Here is a 25,607-nt window from a genome sequence, read left to right on the forward strand (position 1 = left end):
ATAGGTAGCCCCAAGTAGACTTTGCTAAGGATCATTTCCAAAGTACCCTCAGGAAAATTCTAGTCATTATTAAAGATAGGCTTTGATCGTGACCTTATTTTTATCCTGGAGGGTGGTGGTCTGTGCCACAGAGAATCCATAATAATCCCTGAGCTCTGACATGTGAGCCTCATAAACTGGTAAGTCATGGATTTGCTTAGTGCATATCTTCAGCTTTCATCTCCCTTGTCAAGTTTACATCAGTTAGGAAGCAATAGCTAATATTTATTGAGCATTTGTTGACTGTTAATACATGTCAGGCATTTCACTGAGTATAAATTGATACTTCACAACAACTATGAAATTGGAGGCCATTTTATAACTGAGGATGGTGAATTTCGACGAGGTTAAAGGTTTACCCACAGAATCCCAGCCAATAAGTGATATGGCCAGAATTTCACATGTGCGCTCTCATTCCACAGTTCTTACTCCCTTTATGCTGCCCTGCTCTGAATCCTTGAGCCATGAGTTCTCCGAGTCTGGGAAGCAGATGAAAGTTGCAAACTGGCTTAGAACTTGGGGTAACCTTGCAGAAAAGCTGCAGAATGAAGGAGATGAAGAAAGGGAAGAGGCTGGATGTGGTGGAAGTTTTCTTCTGTGGCCCAACGAATCCTCAACAGGAAAGGATTCTGGAGAAAAGAGCCAGACCCAAAATGGTCATTTAATTGTAATAGCTACATGGATTTATGGACTGCTGTATAGAGCAGGGCAAATACTAAGCTGAAAAAGCCACACTGGAATATCTCTGTAAATGGCCAAGTTTGAGAATAAAAGTGTTTGGTTAGCATTTTTTATTCTTTTAATTTCAAAATTGGGCATGATTACTATCCTTATCTTTTTAAAATTAGCATAACACACACACAGAAAAGTGTACAATATTAAATGTACACTCATCCTTTTTACATGTGTTTATATTTGGGCATCCACGATACACATAATAACAGAACATTTGTAGTACCCCACAGTCTCTTTTGTGTGCCTTTCCAGTAAATTTACTCCCACAGGAAATACTATTCTGATTTCTTTCACCAAGGATTACATTTGCTTGAGATTCATGCAAATGGAATCATAAATGTACTCTTCCTGGATGGCATATTTTGCTCAATATTGTATCTGTGAGAACCATCCGTATTGTTACATGTAGCAGTGGTTCATTATTTGTACTGTTGTGATCTATTATGCTGTGAATATGCCACAATTTGTTTGCCCACTCTGTTATTGATAGAGTTTAGGGTGTTTTCCTTATCAGGATTATGAACATCCTTGTTTATGTCTGGGTGGGCATGATAACCCATTTTCTTTGAGTAGTTACCTAGATTACAGAATAGCAAAATATTCAACTTTAATAAATACTATCAGTTTTTCAAAATGACCTTGAAAATTTACATTCCCACCAGCAGCATACAAGGGTTATAATTTTTCTATACTGTCATCAACAGCAGAATCATCTCTTTTTATATTTTAGACATTCTAGTGTAGTGGTACCCCATTGTGGTTTTATTTTATATTTCCCTGATGAGTAATCAGGTGGCATCACTTTTTCATATGCTTATTAATCATTCATTTATCTTCTTTTATGAGATGTCTTTTCAAGTCATATGATTGTTTTTTATTATGTTGTCTACTATTTACTATTGATGTGTGGGATTCCTTTACATTATGGGTTCACATATTGTGTTATGTATATGTATTGCAAATACTTTCTCCCAGCTAGTGACTTGCCTTTTCAGTTTTCTAAGGTTGTATTTTAATTATCAGAAGTTCTTAATTTTTAATGAAATACCATCTTTCAACCTTTGTATTGGGTTATACTGGCCTCATAAAATGAATTCGAAAACAAGGTCTCCTTTTTCTTCTCTGGGAAAATTTACATAAGATTGATATATTTTTTAAGTATGCATAAAAAAAATCACCAGCAAACTCATCTAAACTTGTAATTTTATTTGTGAAAAGGTTTTAATTGCAGATTCAATATAATTAACGAATGTAGAATGCTTCAAATATTTTCATTTATTTACATTTTTCTATTTCTGTTTTGCTATGTTTTCAAGGGATTTCACACTAAATAAATTGACATAAAGTTATTTAAAACATCCTCTTCTGGTTTTACTGTCTGTAGGATCTGTAATGATGCCCCTCTTGATTTCTAGTAATGTCACTCAAGTTTTATCTTTAAAAAAAATCACTATTGCTACAGGTTTACTAATTTTATTAATGTCTTTTTTTAAAGTAATTTTTGTTGACTGTCTTTATTGTTGGTCAACTTTTACTTTCCATTGATTTCTTCTCTTATCTCCATTTACATTTTTGTTTGGTTTGATGTTCTTTTTCTAACATTCTGAAAGAGAAGCTTAGATTACTAATTATCAACCTTTTGACTTTTCTAATATATGCATTTAGTGCTATAAATTCCACTTTACGGACATCACCTATATCCTACATTCTATAGTTTCTGAAGTCATATTATTTTTATTCATTTTAAAATATGTTCTAATTTATTTTTAATTTCCTCTTTGATTTTTTGGTTATTAATATGTATATTATTTAATTTTCAAGCATTATTTATATTCTGGTGCTAATTTCTAGTTTAATTCCACTTTGGTCCATAAAAGACATTTATATGATTGAATCCTTTGAAATATGTAGAGTGACGTTGGCCCTGAATATGTTCTGTTTGGTAAGTGTTCCATGAATCCATTAAAAAGTAGTATATTCTTCAGCAGTTGGGTGAAGTATTCTCTAAATGTTGATTAGGTTCAGTCCTTTAATATTGTCATAAAAACATCTATATCAGAACTGTGTAATAGAAATACAATGTGAGGCCACATACATAATTTTAAAATCTTAGTGCCAATATTTTAAAAGGTAAAATAAAAAAATAAATTGATTTTAATAATGTTATATTTGAAACAATATATTCAAAATATTTCAATGTTAAATCAATTTTAAGTTATTAAGAATTATTTTACTTTTCCTGTCCTGTCTTTAAAATCCAGGATGTGTTTAAACTTACAGTATATCTCACTTAAAATGCTAACTTTTTTTTTTTTTTTTTTGAGACGGAGTTTCGCTCTTGTTACCCAGGCTGGAGTGCAATGGCGCGACCTCGGCTCACTGCAACCTCCACCTCCTGGGTTCAGGCAATTCTCCTGCCTCAGCCTCCTGAGTAGCTGGGATTACAGGCACACGCCACCATGCCCAGCTAATTTTTTGTATTTTTAGTAGAGACGGGGTTTCACCATGTTGATCAGGATAGTCTCCATCTCTCTTGACCTCATGATCCACCCGCCTTGGCCTCCCAAAGTGCTGGGATTACAGGCTTGAGCCACAGCGCCTGGCCAAAATGCTAACTTTTTGATTTATTTGATTTATATTGATTCATAAAATTACAATTGAAAAATTAGATTCATATACCCAAGATGTTCAAAATATACTTAAACACTTTCCAGTAACTGAATTAACTACTAAGAATCATTTTCCTTTAATAATCTCACTCAGATTTACAGCACTTATTGAGGTTTTTTTCTATAAAAATTGATTTGACTTTGAAGCAAAAGTATATTAGTTTTTAAATTGTGTTTTCTAATTTACCAAATCTTGTGTCAATACAATATTGTTAATATTTAATTCAAAGAGTATTGCATAAATCAAGTGATGATTCTAAATTTATAAATTTCGAAGAAAGATCTTTGCATTTTTCTTAAAGATTTTGAAGCCAGTTTACATAATGTTGGTGATAACAATTAAAATATTCTTATGTTGATTTATGCTAAAATATGTGAAATAATTATTGATCACTTATATTATGAAAAGTTTTAATTTCAACATATATTTTTGCTTTTGTCTCGTTAGGTTAGACATTAGCTTTTCCTTTCCTTGGAACTTCAAATTTAGCTCATTAAAGTGCAGTATACTATTAATGATTCTCCTGCCTCAGCCTCCCAAGTAGCTGTGATTACAGGCATGTGCTACTGAGAACCACTTGAACCCAGGAGGCAGAGGTTGCAATGAGCTGAGATCCTGCCATTGCACTCCAGCCTGGGCAGTAAGAGTAAAACTTACTGTCTCTGAAAAAAAAAAAAAAAGTTTTACACATTTCAATCTAATTTCAAGTGATTCACTTGTAATACAATGTCTTGTTTAAAGATACCTCTAATTTCAAGTAGTTCAGTGAATTAAAAGTACACTATTAGAGATTTCATTAGTAATGCAAAAAACTTTTAACAGTTTAAATTCGTTAACTCATTCTCATCTTTTGCACTAATGTTGCATATAGTTTACCTTTACATATATTTTAAATTATGTATTGTAAGTGTAATCAATGTTTATTTCCATTTATCTTTCAGGGGTATCTTTGTTCTTTTCTACACTGTATTATTCAGTTTTCCTTGTCTGAAAACGTCTTTATCTCATATTCCTTTTTAAGAATATTTTGGCTAGGTATAAAATTATAGGTCAAGTTCTTCATTAAACTATATTTAAACAAATTTAAATATGTTGCTACTATTTTTTATGGTCCCTAGGCTTATTTGTTTGTTTGACAAGTGAGCAATATCCTTATTGCTGTTTCCCTAAAGGTGATGTGTTTTATTTTCTGTGACTGCTTTGACATTGTTCTCATTGTGTTTTATTTTCTTTCATCTGAACATAATGTGACTAGATGTGGTTTTCTTTGCCTTGATTTGACTTGGGCTTCTTAAACCTGTAAATTGGTGTCTTTTAAACTATTTGGAAACTTTTTTAGATAATGCTTTTACCCTATTAATTTTCTTCTATTCTCCTAGAATTCCTATTACAGATTTACTACTTCTTTTCACAATTTCCCATGTGTTCTTCAAATTATTTTCTATATTTTACATGTTTTTTCTCTGTGTCAGTATGAAAACTTGCTACTGACCTATCTTTCAGATAACAAATATTTTTCTATTGTTTTTATACTGCTGTTAATCTCATGTCTTGAAATTTAAATTAGTTATTTTATTATAGAATTTCAGTTTTTTTATGGATTCCAGTTCTCTGCTGAATTTTTTTCTCTTCTGTTTTATTGAATATATGAAGCATAATTATTCAAACATACTTGTCTGAAAACTCCAGTAAGTAAATCTTCTCTGGGTCTGTTTCTATAATTTGTTATTTCTCTTGGTTTCAAGTGCATTGCTCCATGCTTTGTATTTTAATTGAATGACACATTTTGCATAGCATCTTGGGGAAACTGTAACTGTTGCTTTATTCCTGCAAAAAAATATATTTTTTTATTTTGGAAATAAGATAAAATACTAGCAGATTATTTTAATCCTGTCAAGGGTGTGGCTCTTCTGACGTCAAAACTATAAGCCTTGTTTGTTATTATTTTTTTTTTTTTTTTTGAGATGGAGTTTCACTCTAGTTACCCAGGCTGGAGTGCAATGGTGTGATCTCGGCTCACCTCAACCTCTGCCACCTGGGTTCAGGAAATTCTCCTGCCTCAGCCTCCTGAGTAGCTGCGATTACAGGCATGTGCCACCATGCCAAGCTAATTTTTTGTATTTTTAGTAGAGACGGGGTTTCACCACGTTGACCGGGATGGTCTCGATCTCTTGACCTTGCAATCCACCCGCCGCAGTTTCCCAAAGTGCTTGGATTACAGGCTTGAGCCACCACACCCAGCCTGTTTGTTATTTTTTAAGCATCTTAGAACTCATGGGACTTACACTGCAATCTCTCCTTCCACAGCATGAAGCAGATGCTAAAATATTTTCTCAACTATTTATTTTTCAAGTTGATGCATTCTACTGGGTTTCTTGCAGTCATGTCCTGTATTTGAGTAGCTTAAAAGTCAAGACTGGAAGAAAATTTACATGCAGATTTTGTTGTTTCTTCCTCTGTGCCTTTCTTCATTGTGCAAATTTTGCCTTTCAATTTTCTGGCTGCCCTGACAGTCTTGATCTCCTGTTTATGTCTCAGTCCAGAAAAACTGTTCCCATTGCACTGAACTCACTCACAGCATGCAAAGCTAGAAAGTGCCCTCAAAGAAATCTGTGAAAATGTAGATCTCATTTTTTTTTGAGATGGAGTTTTGCTCTTGTTACCCAGGCTGGAGTGCAATGGCGCGATCTCGGCTCACCGCAACCTCCGTCACCTGGGTTCAAGCAATTCTCCTGCCTAAGCCTCCCAAGTAGCTGGGACTACAGGCAGACACCACCACACCCAGCTGATTTTTTGTATTTTCAGTAGAGATGGTGTTTCACCATGTTGACCAGGATGGTCTCAAAGATCTCATTATTTTAAAGATGTACTCCTTTTGGGTTTTGCCACATCTCATGGCTCTCCAGTGCCTTCAGATATTTTAAGTTGGATTCGTCCAGCTCTTATACTTATTCTTGGCAGAAGACTTCATTACATATCAACTACTCTGTCATGATATACACCAGATTCTAGTTCCTTGTCTACAAAAAGAGCTACCTAGTGATGCCTTGGATTTCCTTTTTTTCTTAGAAAGTTTTGCTTTTATCTTTTTCCTAGGTTTCCAGTACAAGATTTATTAAGTTTTATTTTTGTTTCATTTATTAATTGTATACCCATGGAAAGACCTAAGCAATGACACTTGTAATAAAAAGTCTGGAAAACATGACACTGTCTGGAAATGTTTTGATAGTTGTGAATATGTGTTATGAATTAAAATATCTAGCATTTACCTTTTTGCCACTCCTGTTCAACATAGTATTGTAAGTCCTGGCCAAAGCAATCAGGCAAGAGAATGAAATAAAGGACATCCAAATAATAAAAGAGAAATTCAAACTATCTTTGTTTGCAGGCAACATGATTGCATTTCTAAAAAACCCATTAGTCTCAGTCCAAAAGCACCTTCAGCTGATAAACAACTTGAGCAAACTTTCAGGATACAAAATCAATGTATAAATATCACTAGCATTTATATACATCAGCAACAGCCAAGCTGAGAATCAAATCAGAAACAGAATCCAATTCAAAACTGCCACAAAAAGAATAAAATACCTACAAATACAGCTAACTAGGGTGGTAAAATATCTCTACAAGAAGAATTACAAAACGCTACTCCAAGAAATCAGAGACGACACACACAAATGTAAAAACATTCCATGCTCATGTCTATGAAGTATCAATATCATTAAAATGGCCATACTGCCCAGAGAAATTTATAGATTCAATGCTATGCCTATCAGACTACCAATAATATTCTTCATAGAACTAGAGAAAACTATTTTAAAATTCATATGGAACCAAAAAAGAGCCCAAATAGCCAAGGCAATGCTAAGCAAAAAGAACAAAGCTGGAGGCATCACATTACCCAACTTCAAACTATACTACAGGGCTACAGTAACCAAAACAGCACAGTACTGACACAAAAACAGACATATAGACTAATGGAACAAAATCTATAAGACCATTGAGATCAAATGGTCTTATATGTGCAGAAATAAGGCTGCACATGTAAGACCATTTGATCTCCAATGAATCTGACAAAAACAAGCCATGGGGAAAGGACTTCCTATTCAATAAATGGTACTGGGATAACTGGCAAGCCATATGCAGAAGACTGAAACTGAACACATTCCTTACCATACAAAACTCAACTCAGGATGGACCAAAGACTTAAATGTAAAACCTAGAACTATGAAAGTCCTGGAAGACAACCTAGGCAATACCATTCTGGACATAGAAACAGGCAAAGATTCTGTGATGAAGACACCAAAAGCCATTGCAACAAAAACAAAAATTGACAAGTGGAACCCAATTAAACTAAAGAGCTTATGCACAGCAAAAGAAACTACCAACAGAGTAAACAGACAACCTACAAAATGGGAGAAAATATTTGCAAAGTATACATCTGACAGAGGTCCAATATCCAACATCTATAAGGAATGTAAACAAATACATAAGAAAAAAACAATTAGGAGGCTAAGGCAAGTGGATCATGAGGTCAGGAGATCAAGACCATCCTGGCCAGCATGATGAAACCCCATCGCTACTAAAAATACAAAAATTAGCTGGGCATAGTGGTATACTCCTATAGTCCCAGCTATTCAGGAGGCTGATGCAGGAGAATCCCTTGATCCCAGGAGGCAGAGATTGCAGTGAGCCAAGATTGTGCCACTGCACTCCAGCCTGGTGACAGAGCGAGATGATGTCTCAAAAAAAGAAAAGAAAAATCTTACTAAAAAGTGGGCAAAGGACATGAACAGACACTTTCAAAAGAAGACTTACTTGCAGCCAGCAAGCATATGAAAAAAAGCTCAATATCATTGATCATTAGAAAAATATAAATCAAAGCCACAATCAGATACCATCTCACATCTGTCAGAATGACTATCATTAAAAAGTAAAAAATAATAATAATAACAGGTGCTGGCAAGGTTACAGAGAAAATGTAACACTTATACACTGTTGGTGGGAGTATTAGTTCAACTACTGTGGAAAACAGTGTGACACTTCCTCAGAGAGCGAAAAACAGAATTACCATTGGACCCAGCAATCCCATTACTAGTTATAAACTCACCGAAATATAAATCATTCTACAATAAAGATGCATGCAAATGTTTGTTGCAGCACTATTCACAATAGCAAAGACATGGAATTAACCTCAATGCCCACCAAGGACAGATTGGTGAAAGAAAATGTGGTACATATACATCATGGAATATTATACAACCATAAAAAGAATAAAATCCTGTTTTTTGCAGGAAAATAGATGGAACTAGAGCCCCATTACCCTTAGCAAAACAATGCAGGAGAAGAAAACTAAATACCATATGTTCTCTCTTACAAGTGGGAGCTGAGTGATGAGAACTCATGGACACAAAGAGGGGAACAACAGACACTAGGACCTTCTTGAGGGAGGAGAGTGAGAGGAAGGAGAGGATCAAAAAAATAATTATTGGATACTAGAATTAGTACCTAAGTGATGAAATAATCTGTGCCACAAACCCCATGACACAACTTTACTTACATAAGAAACCTGCACATGTATCCCTGAACCTAAAATAAAAGTTTAAAAAAATTAGCATTAAAAAAAATAAATGTTTTGAATGTAGGTCAGAAATGTCACTGTAAGTTTCATTTGTTTTCTATTTCCTGATAATGCACCTGCTGCATTTCACAAGGTGAAGTTGTTATAATAGACAGGAGGAAGTTGCATTAGTTATGGGCTTGTAGAATGTAGAGAGAGACTTAAGGAAAAACTTTTACAGGGAAAATATAAAACTGTCATCATACATAAAAGGCATAAGAAATATTCTGTACATATATATGTTAAAATTAATATGAAATTTTAGCAAGGTCTCTAAATATAAGATGGATATATTTTAAAATGAAAAATAAAATGTAATAAACAATACTCCTTACAATCGTTCCTGAAGGATCAGTTATGTAGGAATAAATCTAATAAAATATAGGCAAAACTTCTACACACAGCATGTCAAAAGATTTTTTTAAATTAAATACCCAAATAAACAGAGAGATATATTGCATTCAGGTAATTGAAGACTCAAATTGTAAACTTGTCAATTCTACACAAAGTTTAATGGCAATCCCAAATAACACTTTAGCATGATTTTAACGAACATGATCAAGTTGATTCTGAAACTTATATGAAAATATGAAGGGGCAACTATAATCAAGGAATCTCAAATAATAAACTAGAGTATTTATATTACCAGTAATTAAGACCTATTTTAAATGATAGCAATTAAGACAAGGTGCCATCAGTGAAATGATAAACAAAGAGCCCAATAGAACAAACCAGAGAATCCAAAAACAGACCTACAGTCACACTATTACCTGATTTATGACCAAGTGACACTGTCCTACAATGTAAAAAGATGATCTTTTCACAGAATTATGCTGGATCAACTGTATAAATGTTTTAAAAAGTATAGATTGACCCATACATCACACTTTACACAAAAATTATTCCAGATTTACTGTAAATCTATATGTAACAGGTAAAATAATAAGCTTTCTGAATAAATACAGGAAAACATTTTTATGACCTTGGTGTACACAACAGTTTTTTAAACAAGACAAATAACCATGAGGGAACAATATAAATGATAATGATAGTAGCTTCTATCAACAACTCACTATTAAGGGTGAAACGACAACCCGCAGTATTAGAGAAGTTATATGCAAAACATGTACCTATCAAGATATTCGTATCCAGAATTCATAAAGAATTATTGAAAATCAATACAGAAAATACAGACAACCCAACAGAAAAGCAGGCAAAACATCTGAACAGTCACTTAACAAAAGAGGACATCTAAATGGCCAATGAACATTTGAAAATATACTCAAAAGAACTACTCAGCATTCAAAGGGCTTTGAGATCACACAGACCCCCCAAAATAGTTTAAATGATTGTATATGAGTATGAAAATGAAAAGACAGAGGATATTGAGAAAATATCAATTAGAACATTCATAAAATGAGTCGGAGTGGAAATTGAAAACCCTACTCTGGAAAACTGCTTGTCAGCAGCAGCTAAAACAGAACATAGGTATACCTATCATTTACTTATTCCATACCTACATACATCCTCAGAAGTAACGTGCTTATATGTCTCCCAAAAGAAATGTGCAACTATTTGGTTAGTGCAAAAGTAATTGTGGTTTTTGCCATTGCTTTTAATGTCATTACTTTCAATGATAAAAACCACGATACTTTTGCACCAACCACCTAATAATACATTCTTAACAACGCCAACTGAAATAGCATGGCTATCTGAATGGCCATCAAGAGAAGTATGGATAAATACATTTTGTTATAGTCACACAGTCGAATAGTTTATAGCAATAACAAGGGAAAACAACTATATTATTGTGGACATTTGGGTAAATTTCACAAAAATAATGTTCAAAAGAACGCAAAATAAATACAAATGGTATATACTGTATAATTTCATTTATTTAAATATCAAAGCAAGGAAAACCAATCTATGTTGTTAGAAGATAAGATGTCTTACTTCAAAAAACTAATAAATACAGAAAGGTATCTGGGTGCTGGTTACAAAAGCACATACATATACATGTTTTAAAATTCACTGAACATTGTGATTTGAGCACTTTTCTATATTTTGTTATACTTCAAACAAAAATTAAAACAAAAAATTAAATCAATTAAAAGCAAAAGAAGAAAACGCCTTAAGAAACCCTGTATATATCTTGATGTCCAATAATGCTCCTGTGTCCAACACCCTGCACCTATGCTGGAATCTTTATTCTCATGTCATTGGAATTAACTGAACCATAAGAAAGAAGGAACCATTCTTGGCATATTGTGCCTCTGAAACACAGCTGGCCATGGAAAACAGCTTTGGAGGTAGTGCTCTGAAAGTCAAAATAGGAAAGTAACAAAGCTCCCAGGAAGAGCCATGGTCCAAGGTAGGTTTTTTTCCCAAAGACCCTTTGGTAAGTACAATGAACTGATGTCTTCTCGGAGAGTTCATGGAGGATTACTGGAGGTGGTCACACCTGAAATAGCAAGATATATTTCATCAAACCAATTTAATAATATTACTCTAATGGAAAAGATGTCTCAAAGAGGATACATCATTTTTAAGAGGTAAGTTAGTCTTGGGAGTTTTTTATATTTAAATATCACTTTTTTGGTATCTAATATTTTAGAAATTTACTTACTCAGAAGGGAGAATACATAACTATTATAATTCAGAGCTGTCCTACTTGATGGTGATGATGATGTTGGAGTTATAATCACTAAATCTTTTTGAGCATTTACTGAGTACCAGGCACAATGGTAAGTTATTTGTATGAAACTCTCACTTAAAATTTCAACAACACTAAAACTACTACTACTTTTCTCATTAAGAAGAAAACTACAGTTTAGAGTTACCCCAATGTCACTTGTCTCAGTAGAGCAGAGACTCTACCCAGGACTAAATTCCAAAGGTGATGCTCTTTATTACCACTTTGAAAATGGCAAAATACTTGGCTTTCAGAGTATTTCTCTGCACACTAATGTGCTCAGGTGTCACAAGGAAGCAGCTACTTAAATAAAGCAGCTATTTTCAATCAATTTACAAAGATGAGCCTTGAAGATAAATCATAGAGTTCAGATAATGTGCCTGATAATATTCTAAATACATTCTTTGTCATTCTTTAAAAAGTCGGTGCCACTCACTGAAAATTTTTAAATTCTTTGTATGTGAGTCTATTCTCAAATATCACATTTCTCCAACCTGTGGTATGCCATCTTCTGCATGTGAAGAATATTTATCTTAAACATACAAAAATCAGCATTGAATGGCATTTCACCCAAAGTAAAGTTTAACACTTATCTGTAGCTAAAGTATTGGAGAATTAATAGTTCTGATTGTTAATGTTTTTAATTTTGCAAATCTGTATCACCTATGCCTGCCGATTTTATCTCCAACATTTAGCCAGCCAATTCATTAGAATTAAATTTGGCAAGCCTCTGGGAGTATTAGAAAATCTGTTCCTGAGGCTCTAGAAGATTTTGGCTTTGTCTACATGAGACCAGTTATTTTAGTTTGCTCAAGCTGTCATAGCAAAATACATAGATTGGGTGGCTTAAACAACAGAAATTTATTTTCTCACAGTTCTGGAGGCTGGGAAGCCCAAGACAAAGTTCCAGACAATTTGGTTTCTGGTGACAGTTCTAGCCCTGGCTTGCCTATGTTCTAGGTAAGTTCACATAACCTTTCCTTGGTGCATAGAGTTGGGGGAGAGTAGGACTCTCTGGTGTGTCTTCTTATAAAGAGCATTCCCCCATCATAAGGACCCTTCCTCATAACCTCATTTAACCTAATTATCTCCCAAGGCCTGAACTCCAAATTCCAGTACACTGGGAATCAGAGCTTCAACTATGAATCTCTGGGATAGGCACGGGCATTCAGTTCATAACACCAACCAATGAATCTTTTGAAACTCAGACCATCTCTCTCTCCCTGTAACTTGTAACTTGCATGAGCACACACACAAACACAGCTATTTGAACTTATTTTTCCTAAAGTGACAATTTGTTTTTCTCATCTAAAAAAAAAAGCATGATGCTGTCTGTGGAAAGTGTTTTCACTGATGTCTCTCTGGAAATCTTGGCATTGGGGGATGTAAGGACATGACACAGGTCTGGATCACTTCTGTAAAATGGAGCTGAGTAAAATCTCATGGAGTTTGGCTTTTACACCATTTCCCAAGGCCAAAAAATCATTTCTATTACCTCCTCACCACCACCTCCATCCACAATAAAACTATAAAAAATAAGAAAGTTAACTAGCAAGTCCTCTGCAAAACACCTCATTCACCTTTCACATTGTTCAATATTATATTGGTATATTAAAAATTAGACTACTTTGTGGGGGGAAATCATTAAGTATATTTTTATTTTTAAGCTGTTCTTCACAGTAATGTATAACCTTCTAATTATCTTTTTAGCATAATTTCTATATTTTCATTATCTCTGATGACCATATTTTATTATTATTATTATTTAAATGTGTTATGCTCAGAGAATATGATGTGTTGAAACTTCTGTTAGGGCTTGGTACATAGCAATTTTCTTAGTAAACTTTTTTTAAGTATAACAAGCATGCATAAAAGGCACAAATTATAATGAAAATTTCAATGAATTTTCACAACCAGCACCCCAGTCAAGATATGGAATGTTAACCTCCTTAGCCCTCAGAAATAACCATTTTTCTAACTTACAGTTGGTTTTGCCTTTTCCTAAACTGAATATATGTGGACTAACTCAGTATATACTCTTTTACTGGTTGCTTTCACTCAATATTTCTAGGATTCCATCCCATGGTTGTGTGAATGAATAGTTCATTCATTTTTATTGCTGTTTAGTATTCCATCAGAAAGAGAGAGTATGTGGTTTACTTTAGTATATATCTTATGTGCACTTGAGAACAGTATATGTTTCCTTCTTATGATATGTACTTTACTTTTTTAAACACTTTTTTATAGAAATAGGGTATCATTACGTTTCTTGGACTGATCTGTTCTGAACTGTTGGGCTCACGTGATCCTCCTGCCTCAGTCTCCCAAAGTGCTGGAATTATGGGAATGAGAGAATGTGCCTGGCCCATTGTATACACTTTAGATGAAACTTCAACACATACTAAAACAGACTATTATTAGGTATGTACATGTTTATGACTTTTATGACTTCCTGTCAAATTGTTCATTTATAGTTAATATCTCACTTTATTCCTAGTAAGATGTTTTGTTTTAAGTTATATTTTCTCCTTAGATAGACTAAGAAAAACGAGAGAAGACTCAAATAAATAAAGTCAGAAATGAAAAAGGAGACATCACAACAGATGCTACTGAAATAAACGGGATCATTAGAGTCTACTGTGAGCAACTATACACAAATACATTTGAAAATGTAGAGAAAATAAATAAACTCTTGGACAGATACAACTCATCAGTTTGAGCCAAGAAGTAGAAAACCTGAATAGACCACATGGAACACTGTGCAGAAGCCATAAAAAAGAATGAGTTTATGTCCTTACAGGATAAACCTGGAAGCCATCATTCTCAGCATAGTAACACAGGAACAGAAAATCAAACACTGCATGTTCTCACTCATAAGTAGGAGTTGAACAATGAGAAAAAATGAACACAGGGAGGGGAACATCACACACTGAGGCCTGTGTGTGGTGGGGGTGTGGCAAGGAGAAGGAGAGCATTAGGACAAATACCTAATGCATGTATGGCTTAAAACCTAGATGATAAGTTGGTAGGTGTAGCAAACCACCATGGCACATGTATAGCTATACAACAAATCTGCACATTCTGCAACATGTATCCCAGAACTTAAAAGTCAAAAAAAAAGTGAGACATGTTTTCTGTTTAAACATAAGGTCTATCCTGGATAATCCTGTTCCATGTGCTGATGAAAATACTGTATATTCCGAACTTGTTGAGCAAAATGGTCTATAGATGTCTATTAGGTCCATGTGGTCTACCGTGCAGTTTAAATAAAATGTTTCTTTGTTGATCTTCTTTTATGTGCTCTGTCCAATGCTGAGAGTGGGATGTTGAAGCCTCCAACTATTAGTGAATTAGGGTCTATCTCTCCCTTTAGATCTAATAATATTTGCTCTATACGTCTGGGTGTTCCCAATGTTGGGTGCATGTATATTTACAATTATTATATTTTCTGACTGAATTGATCCATTTATTATTATATAATGTTCTTCTTTCTCTGTTTATACACCTTTAACTTGAAGTCTGTTTTGTCTCATATTAGTATAGCTACTCCTGCTCACTTTTGGTTTCCATTTGCAAGGAATATCTATTTCTATCCCTTCACTCCCAGTTTATGTATCTTTAAAGGTGGATTGAATTTCTCGTAGGCAGCATATAATTGGGTCTTATTTTTTTCATGAATTCAGCTAGTTAGTCTGTATCTTTCAATGGGAAATTTAATCTATTTACTTTTAAGGTTATTATTGATTTATTCCTGTCATTTTATTAATTGTTTCTGGCTGTTTTGTATAGTCATTGTTCCTTATTTCCTCTCTTATTGTTTGTGTTTGCAGTGGGGTGGTTTTCTGTAGTGATAAGTTTTTATTTCTTTCTTTTTTTCCTTTGTGCATCAGCTTTACCAGTGAGTGTTATAGTTTCAGATGTGTTTATGATCATGGCTATTGTTTTTTCACTTCCAGATATAAGATTCCCTTGAGTGTTTTTTGTAAGGCTTGTCTAGTGGCAATAAATTCTGGTTTTGCTTGCATGTATAAGCTTTAATTTCTCCTTCATTTCTGATAAATAGCTTTGCTGAGCATATTTCTGCTGGAAGGTTTTTTTTTTTTTTTCAGTACTTAGATTATATCATCTTATTCTCTCCCGACCTGTATAGGTTTCTGCTGAGAAATCCACTGTTTGTCTAATGGAGATTCCCATATGTGTGCCTTGATGCTTTACTCATAGTACTTTTAATGTTTTTCTTTGTTTTTGACTTTTCACAATAATGTGCTATGTGTTAAATCTGTTTCTCATTAAATCTCTCTGGACTTCTTTGAGCTTTCTGGACTTGGATATCCATCTCTCTTCCAAGACTTAAGAAGTTTTCTGCTACTATTTTATTAAATAAGTTTTTGTCACCTTTTCCCCCCTCTTCTTCTTGAATGCTCATAGTAAGTATTTGTTCACTTAACGGTGTCTCATAAGTCCTGTAGGCTTTCTTCACTCTTTGTTCTTTTTTTTATTCTTCTGTCTGTGTGATTTCAAAAGGCCTTTCTTCAAGTCCAGAAACCTTTTCTTTGGCTTTGTCTAGTCTGTTGTTGAAGCTCTCAATTGTAGTTTTTAATTTTCTTTATTGAATTCTTCAATAGGGTTTCTGTTTATTTTTAATATTTCTCTGTTGAATTTCTCATTCCAATTATAAATTGTTTTTCTGATTTCATTGAATTAATCATATTCATTCTCTTGTATCTCACTGAGTATCATTAACTTTATTGTGTTGAATTCTTTTTCTGACATTTCACATATTTCCTTATGATTGGGGTCTATATTGTTTTCCTTTGAAGGTTACATGTTTCCTTGCTTTTTCATGATTGATGTGTATTTATGTTGATTTCTACACATCTGGTGGTATAGTCATCTCTTCCAATTTTATGGAGTAGGTTTCATAAGAAAAGAATTATTTGTGCAAATGGGTCTTAGGGTGTCACTTCAGTGTACTACATTGGCATTGGTTCTAGGTGGATGTAGTAGTTAGTCTTCATGTAATATCTTAAGCTGTAATCCACTCAACTAATGGCATTTATGTGTTTCTCAGTGGCCTAGACTGAGAGAACTTGTGGCAATGGTGGTGTATCTTTGCCAGGAGCAAGCTGGCTGGGCTGTTTTTCAGACTGGGGGTACATGCAAGCACACAGTGTATTGGCCAACTTAGGGTCTAGATCACTAGGATTAGGACCATGGAGCTGTTACTCTGGCCAGGAACACGGGCACATGATTACTCAGCTGACCTGAAGACATGCCTGCCAGGTGCAGCTTTCAGGGAAGTTCTCAGGCCTGGGATGCATGCACAAGACTTCTCAATTGGCCTCCGGGTGCATTTGCAAGAAGCAGCCCACAGGAGTATTTGTCAGTCCCAGAATGTAATCACATACTTCTTAACTGGCCTGGTGTGTGTCTACCGGGGGTGGTTGACGGGCATTTCCTCCAACTCAGGACATACACATACAGCTATTCAACTAGCCTGCAGACATGTCTGCTGGAGTTAGCTTGTGGGCTATTTCTCAGGTCCAGGACATAAATACATGGGTCCTTGGCTGTCCTGGGCATGTTTCTGTCAAGGGTGGCCCACACTTTTTTTTTTTGTAGGACCTGAATATAGACACAAGGCTGCTCAGCTGGCCTGGGAACATGTCTTCTAGGGACATCTCACAGAGTTGCTTGTCAGGTCTGAGACATAGATTCAAGGCTGCTCACCAGCTCAAAGGCATGCCAGCCAAGGGTGGCCCATGGGGCTGCTTCTCAGATCTGGAGTGTGGGCTTTTAGCTCTTGGATGATCTTGGGGACATGCCCTTTTGGGATGGCCTGCAGGACTGTTTCTCAGGCCCATATTGGCAGTGTAGGTCCATTGGGAAGTCCAGAGGCATGTCTTCAGTGGATGGGGGCACTGCAGGGCTGTTTTTTAGGTCCTTTGCGTTAGCATGTAGCCATTCCACTGACCTGAGGGTGGGTCAGGTGCTCAGGAACTCATCCTGCTTGGGAAGGGTATTTGGTCAGAACCAGGGTAGATTTGGTGTGGGTAGGATTGGCAGACTGTTCCTCACAAAGTTGGGCCTTTCAAAGTTCTGGAATTACAGACGTGAGCCACCACATCCTGCACTGGTCTGTGAAAATTTCAATATTAAGTTTTTATCTTGGCTATGTAAGTTTTGGTTTCTGGTTTTTATATTACATCCATCACTATGATGTGATTGGGACAGAAAGAATAATTTAAGATGTAATTTGCTGTGCCATATTTATTAACCATCTAAACTCTACCATTTTGATTTCTCCTACCTTTAATCATAAGTGTTTGTCAATAAAGATTAAATGGAAGAAGCAGCAAGGGATGTGCATCTATTTTTTCTAATATGAACACTATAAGCTCTAACATCTCTATTGACTGCTTAGTAATGGGTATCACTTAATAAACTCCTTTTCCTAAAACTCTAGCATCCATATATTGGCCAACTGAAGAATAGTCATTTCCGCTGAGTGGTTTCACATGACCTGATTTTTTTTTTAATTCAAGGCGTTTTTGGTTGTAAGTGGTAAGAAACACAATTCTGTTGACTCCATTACATCTGAGAAGAGCAAAAATTTCAATGATCTCAAAGTTGAAAGCAAAAGAATTTTCTGCCTTTTATCTCCATTCCTCTCAATGTGTCAGTTTTATTCTATCAGAGCAGCTTCCTTTACAAGGGTGGGAAAAACAGCTGCTGGAAACCCCTACATCTTATATCTCACAGCTTTACCAACAGAGAAAACTTAAGGCTTGTTCTCCAGACCCAAATTTAGAAATTCCAACTAAAAATAGTCTTGGGTGTGGGATATCTAATAACATGACAACACTCGTACAAACCACATGGATAAAATGGGGGAAGGGGCTAAAAAAATGAGTATTAGTATTGGCAAGCAAAAGAATAGATTTCCATCATGGCTTTCAAATGAACATTAAAGCAAATTCAGAGGAAACAAAGATTATATCTGCCAATGTTTGCTTCAGGAAAGAGAAATCACTCTGGGTGAATTAAGAATTTAATATAGGCAATTAGAAGCTTACAAAGTCATGAAAGAGATGAAATAATTGACATCACGGGAGCTGGCATTGAACTATTGACTTCAGGGACAAATAGGACAATGAGTTATGTAAGTGTTAGGCAATCTAGAGGAAAAATTTAGACTATGATTGCATGATAACTGCTAGTGTCATTTCTCTAGGTAACGCACAAATTAATAAAGTATTATCAGAAACTCCCTATTTTCCTTCAAAAAATGAAGAAGAAACAAATGCAGCTAGGGAGTTACTCAGATAAAAATTATATTGAGTGTTAAAAAGCATGCTTTGAATGAAGAGACCCCCAAGCAGGCTTAGTGTGAGCAACATGGCTGTTTATTCACCTGGGTGCAGATGGGTTGAGGACAAAAATGGGTGTCAGCAAAGGGTGGTGGGATAGTAGTTGGCTTTACAGGTTGGGGCAAATCTTTTGGGGTTGGGGCAGGGGCGTTATGAAGAAAGATCAGTTATAGTGGTGGGGGTAGGGGCAAGGAATATACATTACCATAAGTTCAGTTGCAATAGCAGGTGGGTTAAGGCGTAAGAGTAGTGAAGATGTTAGGGTGGGGCGGAGGGATATTCACAGAGCAAGAACAGTTAAGATGGTGGGGTGAGGAGTATTCACATTATCATAATAACAGTTAAGATGGCAGGGTGGGGTAAGCCATCTTAACCAGGGGAAGCTTGGCTGGGCTATCAGGGATAATGGCAAACACAGATGGGAGGTGGGGGGTGATGAGCCAAGGCAGGCAGGACTTCAGACTTTCAGGGTCCAGGCTTGCACATGGAGGCCTGACATTGAGTAATGTCTGGAATATTATCAATGATCTATTGAATATTCAGAGTTATGTTTTGCATGTTCATTTTATTTGTGTGATGTATAATCCTGTTCCCTCAAAATAAAATCAACCATTTCCATTTTTTAATTTGCATCTTGTTTTTGGTGAATTATTTGTGCCTTGCCTCTTTCTCTTTGTATTTAAAATTAACTTATTACAGGACACTTGCAAAAATATGGAACAATAAAATTATGTATAAAAATCAATGAAGACTCAGTTGGACCAATGTGATTAAGCCTCAAATTTGAGTTTTTAGAAAGCCAAAGGAAAAACAAACCGTGATAAATTAGACAAATATTTGTTATAGTAAATAATAAAGCACAGGAGATCATTAAGGAAACCAATATAGTCATTACCTGGATAACATACTGAGTGCCTCCAAGAGAACTTGGAAATACAGATAATAAAAGTTTACTTCAGCTAACAGTAACAGAAGACTAGATAAGTCATTCCAATCCTCCAGCTAAAGGTATCTTCCTTTCTTTAGACCTTAAAAAATTGTTTTAATTGACAAGGAAAAATTATATATATTATTTATCATGTACAACATGTTGTTTTGAAAGATGTATATTTTGTAGAATCAACTTCCTTTTAATAAATAACAAAAGGTAAAGAATTGCTAGGCCAAGAGTATTAAAAAGAATCAAGAGCTCTCTATATGGCACTCTTCCTCTAGAAGCATTTGTCATCAAAACGTAGCTATTAATGGACTGAGTCATGCTTGTGGCAACATCCCAGAGCTGTGGGGGAATGTCAGAGAGTGCCCAGTCAGCCAAGGGTTGGCTCTAAGTCAGTATGACTGAACCAAGTTGAGATCAACTGGATGGGCAGATAATCTCAAGTCTTGGAACTGATTAAAGGAATCCTTGTTTCTAATGTCCCCAGAAAGGAAGAAAAAGAAAAAAAAAAACCCTCTCCAGATGAAGATAATATTATCTTTTCCCTCAAAATATCGTATAGATAGCTTCATCACTTGTGTCTTCAGTCAGTAACATAGTATGACAGACTATTGGAATATTTTCAGTAATTATACCAGGAGGGGAGGGGAGGATATGGAGAAGCATACACTAGCTTTAAAGTCTTACTCTTAAATGTGAAATGCATCATTTCCACTCATACTACATTGCCTAAGGTAAATCTCATAATTACACTTGAGCTTGTTATAGTTAAGAAATGCAATTTCTCCTACGATATAGAAAACCAGAAACTGATAAGCAATCATGTAATTTTTCAGGGCCTGCCAAATATTTATTTTCTTCTCCCTTCTCAGTGCAATTTACACTCAACCTCTAACCAAAGGACATATCCAAAATTTCCATCCAATCACTACTCTCAAAGTCCAGGATCTCCAAGTGACAGACAACAGCTTCTACATTGGGTCTAGACATGGCGTTTGAGCTGGAGGTTTGATAACTAAAGACAAGGTATCTTCCCTTTACACTCCACTCCGAAAAGGCAACAGGAAGGGATAACACCAGTATACTATCTCCTGAGAGAGCAGAAATAGGAGAAGTCACCAGTAAATAACAATCCCAAAGCAGTGCTGAGTATATGTGCTGAGGGGGCTCGTATTCAGGGTGAGATATGCTCCCTTCTCTGACACAACCTTCCCAGCCCATTGTTCTCTGTGCCCCTTTGTTCAGCTCTCTGATGGGTCTCCTTTTATCCATTATCCTCCTTGACCACAGCTTGAGAGAGCACTACAGAAAAATGCCTTCCTTGAGCTGAGCAGCTTTCTTAGCCAGCTTCCTTCTAGTAGAAGTATGGGTACCTGTGTGGCTTTTTAAGTACCAGCTACAGTCTCTTTTAGTCCAAGCGGTGACCCTTTGCATAACAAAATTCTCTCAGAAATGTAGATTATCTATTTTATTCCAATCAATTTTCTTGTTCCATGTCCCACAACTAATATACATGCATATATAGTGTGTTTACAGGACAGAGAGGGGAGAGTTACATATTCAACCTCTTTCTCTTGAGCCATTTTATCCAACTAAAATAATTTACTGGGAAAACTTTAATCTGTTCAAAAATTTTGAATGTGACAACCATACTCTTGATTCTCATCTTAATGCTAAGTTTTAATTAGCCTCCACATTTATTTTTACTGTATTTATTTACAACTCTTCTCTGCTTTCTTAGTCTAGCTGAGGATTTCCCTAGCTTAAAAAAAAATCTGGGCCGGGCACGGTGGCTCACACCTGTAATCCCAGCACTTTGGGAGGCTGAGGTGAGTGGATCACGAGGTCAAGAGATCAAGACCATCCTGGTCAACATGGTGAAACCCCGTCTCTACTAAAAATACAAAAAACTAGCTGGGCACGGTGGCGCGTGCCTGTAATCCCAGCTACTCAGGAGGCTGAGGCAGGAGAATTGCCTGAACCCAGGAGGTGGAGGTTGTGGTGAGCCGAGATCGTGCCATTGCACTCCAGCCTGGGTAACAAGAATGAAACTCCAACTCAAAAAAAAAAAAAAATCTATTTTTGTTGATTTTTTTCTATAGTTTTTCTAGTCTTTATTTCTGCCTAATATTTATTATTTTCTTCCTTCTGCTAACTTTGAATTTAGTCTGCTCTTCTTTTCCTAGTTCCTTGAGATGTAAAGTTAGGTTGTATTCAAAAAATCCATCTAGGTTTCTGAGTCGGTAGATGACAAAGCCAAAAAAAAAAAATCCTCAATTTTATCTTTTAATGATTAGATTTGAGAAACAGTTCTCTTTTCAATCCTCTAAGTACTTGAATTTACATTACCTCTATTCTTTTCCATTCTTGCTTGCAAATCTGCCAGTTATGTTCTGATTTTGTCTCTTTTAAGATCTCTGTACCCACTTTGCAGATCAAGAAAAATAACTATCCTGGCCAGACACACTGGTTCATGCCTGTAATCCCAGCACTTTAGGAAGTCAAGGTTGGTGGATCACTTGAGTTCAGGAGTTGGAGACCGACCTGGCCAACATGAGGAGACCCCCATCTCTACTAAAATAAAAATAGATTAGCTGGGTGAGGTAGCAGGCACCTGTAATCCCAGGGCCTGTAATCCCAGCTACTTGGAAGGCTGAAACATGAGAACCGCTTGAACCCAGAAGGCTGAGGTTGCGGTGAGCCAAGATTCCACCACTGCACTCTAGCCTGTGCGACAGAGTGAGACTCCATAGTAAAAAGAAGGCCAGGCTCAAGCTGTAATCCCAGTACTTTGGGAGGCCAAGGCAGGTGGATCACTTGAGGCCAGGAGTTCAAGACCAGCCTGGCCAACATGGTGAAACCCCGTGTCTACTAAAATTACAAAAATTAGTTAGCTATGGTGGTGCACACCTGTAATCCCAGCTAATGGGGAGGCTGAAGCAGGAGAATCACTTGAACCCAGGAGGCAGAGGCTGCAGTGAGCTGAGATTGTACCAGTACCCTCCACTCTGGGTGATAGAGTGAGATCCTGTTTCAAAAAAAAAAGAAGAAGTAAAGTAAAAAGAACAAGTAAAAGAAAAAGAATTTTCCAGCCACTCAAGAATGCCCCCAGAGTGTCCAGGACCAACCATAGCTCTCTCTCTCCCCAAGGAATTACTCTCACGGCTTTTAGACGACTCACTTCCTTACATTATTTCTGTATTGTGCTGTTACCCTAATCTACACCCTAGAGACTATAGTTCAGCCTTCTAATTTCTTTAAATTGATACCTTTAACTTCCTTTCAATCTATCTTTTTTTCCTCTTCTAACTCATTTGTTGGAAGAGCCTAATCTTGTGAGCTGTAGTTCCCCATTGTCTGGCTTTTGCTAAGGGCGTAATGGTGCTTCAGTGCAACATGTTGCTTTTTCCTGCACATCAGCAGCTGGATGCAGAGTCTTGATCAGAATCAATTTGATCCCTTTGGCAAGGTAAGAGTGGTAGTGTGTCCATTCATCAAAAGGCACATTATGTCTTTCCCTTTTACCTAGGACCCTTTAATTCATTGGAGTTTGCAAATGATAATATTTTAATTCTGTCATATTTTTTCACTTATTGGCTATAATAATTTTGTAAAAGGACACTTCCCCTCATCTGCTACTTGGTTACCCAGGGATAGGGGTTATACAGAATAAGCAGGATAAATTATTGATTCTCCTGTTGATAGTCATTGCAAACTCAAAGGTTTAAACATATTTGATAGTTTTAACCCATTGAAATTTGTATCCTTATTAAGGTTCAAATTCTCCTACCCTTGGTGAATACAAGCCTCTTTGAATTGACTCCTGTGTCCTTGTGACACAAGCTTTTTATAGCTTCTTTTTTACCTAGTATGTCAAAATGTCCCAGTTTCATTTTGTATGTTCCCTGTCCACAATTTTCCAAGAACTCCTCTTTCATAAAACAATCTTTAAGACCACAGCCTGGATGCTGTGGATATGTGCTCATAGTAAGCTGGTCATTGTTTCTTGACCTCTTTATGGATAGAGCTAGACATTGCGCACACACACACACACACACACACACACTCCTTTTTCTTTTCCTAAACATGTCTTTCCAGCATGAGCCTTCTTTCCTCTTTGTTATACCATGGGATCTATCACAATACTTCTTCATTGTTTCTTTTTATTTTTCTAAATTTTAGAAGAATGATTGGTTAGCTAGCTTTACTAACTTTTTTCCAAGCTCACGGAATTTTCTCTTCTCTTGTATTTATGAGATTTTAAAAACAGCACCTTGTTTTGGGTTTTTTCTTACTTATTTTCCTGCCTTACTAGTATCTTGACCTATTTTTTCCTGTGGGATTTTTTTCTGTCCTAACTTTTTACTTGAAATTGCACTGTCAAGAAAATAATTTACACAAAGTATGATTTTACAAGCAAAGACGCTCATTGCTGTGTTATTAAAATGTTTTTGTTTTATATCTTAAAAGGGGGAAATTGTTAATTTGTGTCCAAAACCAGACAAATAGTTACACAAATCCTTGCTGTTATTAAAGCCTTACCTGGAAAAATTTTTTAATTATTTCTCCCTGTGTCAAATCATAAGGACATGGCTTAATGAATCGAACAAGAAAACCACCCACATTGATTTATGAACATAAATTACTATTACTGAATGGTAGTTTGGGAGAAAAATCTTTTCTAATTAAAGATTAATGCTACAGGTTACCTAGTATCTAGTTCTTGCTCACCTTCTACTATTGGTATGAAAATATTAGATCTTGAAATAGACTGGTTGCTATTCATCTTAACCTTTAACGTGTCAGACCCAAATTTCTTTATACTGACAGTTCAACAAGTGAAATTAAAGAGTTAAATTGACTTAATCTTATTAACATTTTTTTTCTTTCTACATCTCTTCAATAGCTTTACTATAGAAGCCTTGCCTCCCCTGCCCCAACATCTGGTGCAGACATTATTGACATCTCATATCATGAGTATGTCTCATAGGCACCATGTGGAATCTGTTCTTCCATTCTTTCAGGCTTTGGGGAAAGAGTGGCAAATAAGAATAAATTCTGACATACTAAACAAGACAGTGTATAAAGTAGAATATTCACAAATCATTTGGTTACATTGTTTATTAAACCTCATATGGCCAAGACAAATTTTAAACTAGGAGGTACTAGTGGGAATTTGCAGGGATCGTGGTGGACGGGAAGCAGGACTAGACTGTAGGATGAGACTAGACAGAGCAGCATGCAGAGGCTCGCATTGTGAATTTTAGCCCCAGATAGACTTCAAGAACAAAGCAGCAATCCTTAGAGGACTCACAGACCCTCTGAAAGAAGCTGACTGCTCCTGCTGGACCTGGGAGACACCCCAAATACTGTGAGTGCCCCAACTGCAGAAGTGGGAAAGGGAGATCCTCCTCCCCTGAACACACACCCCCGCTGGAGAAGTTTCCGACTTTACCTGGAGCTGAGTCAAGTTAGAGAGCTGAGCTAAGCAAAATACAGGGGTGGAGGAAGCAGCAGAAAGACCCTCGGAGCTTGCGGGGTCCC

Source organism: Callithrix jacchus, chromosome 1 (assembly GCF_049354715.1).
Source record: "Callithrix jacchus isolate 240 chromosome 1, calJac240_pri, whole genome shotgun sequence".
In the NCBI taxonomy this organism is placed as follows: Eukaryota; Metazoa; Chordata; class Mammalia; order Primates; family Cebidae; genus Callithrix; species Callithrix jacchus.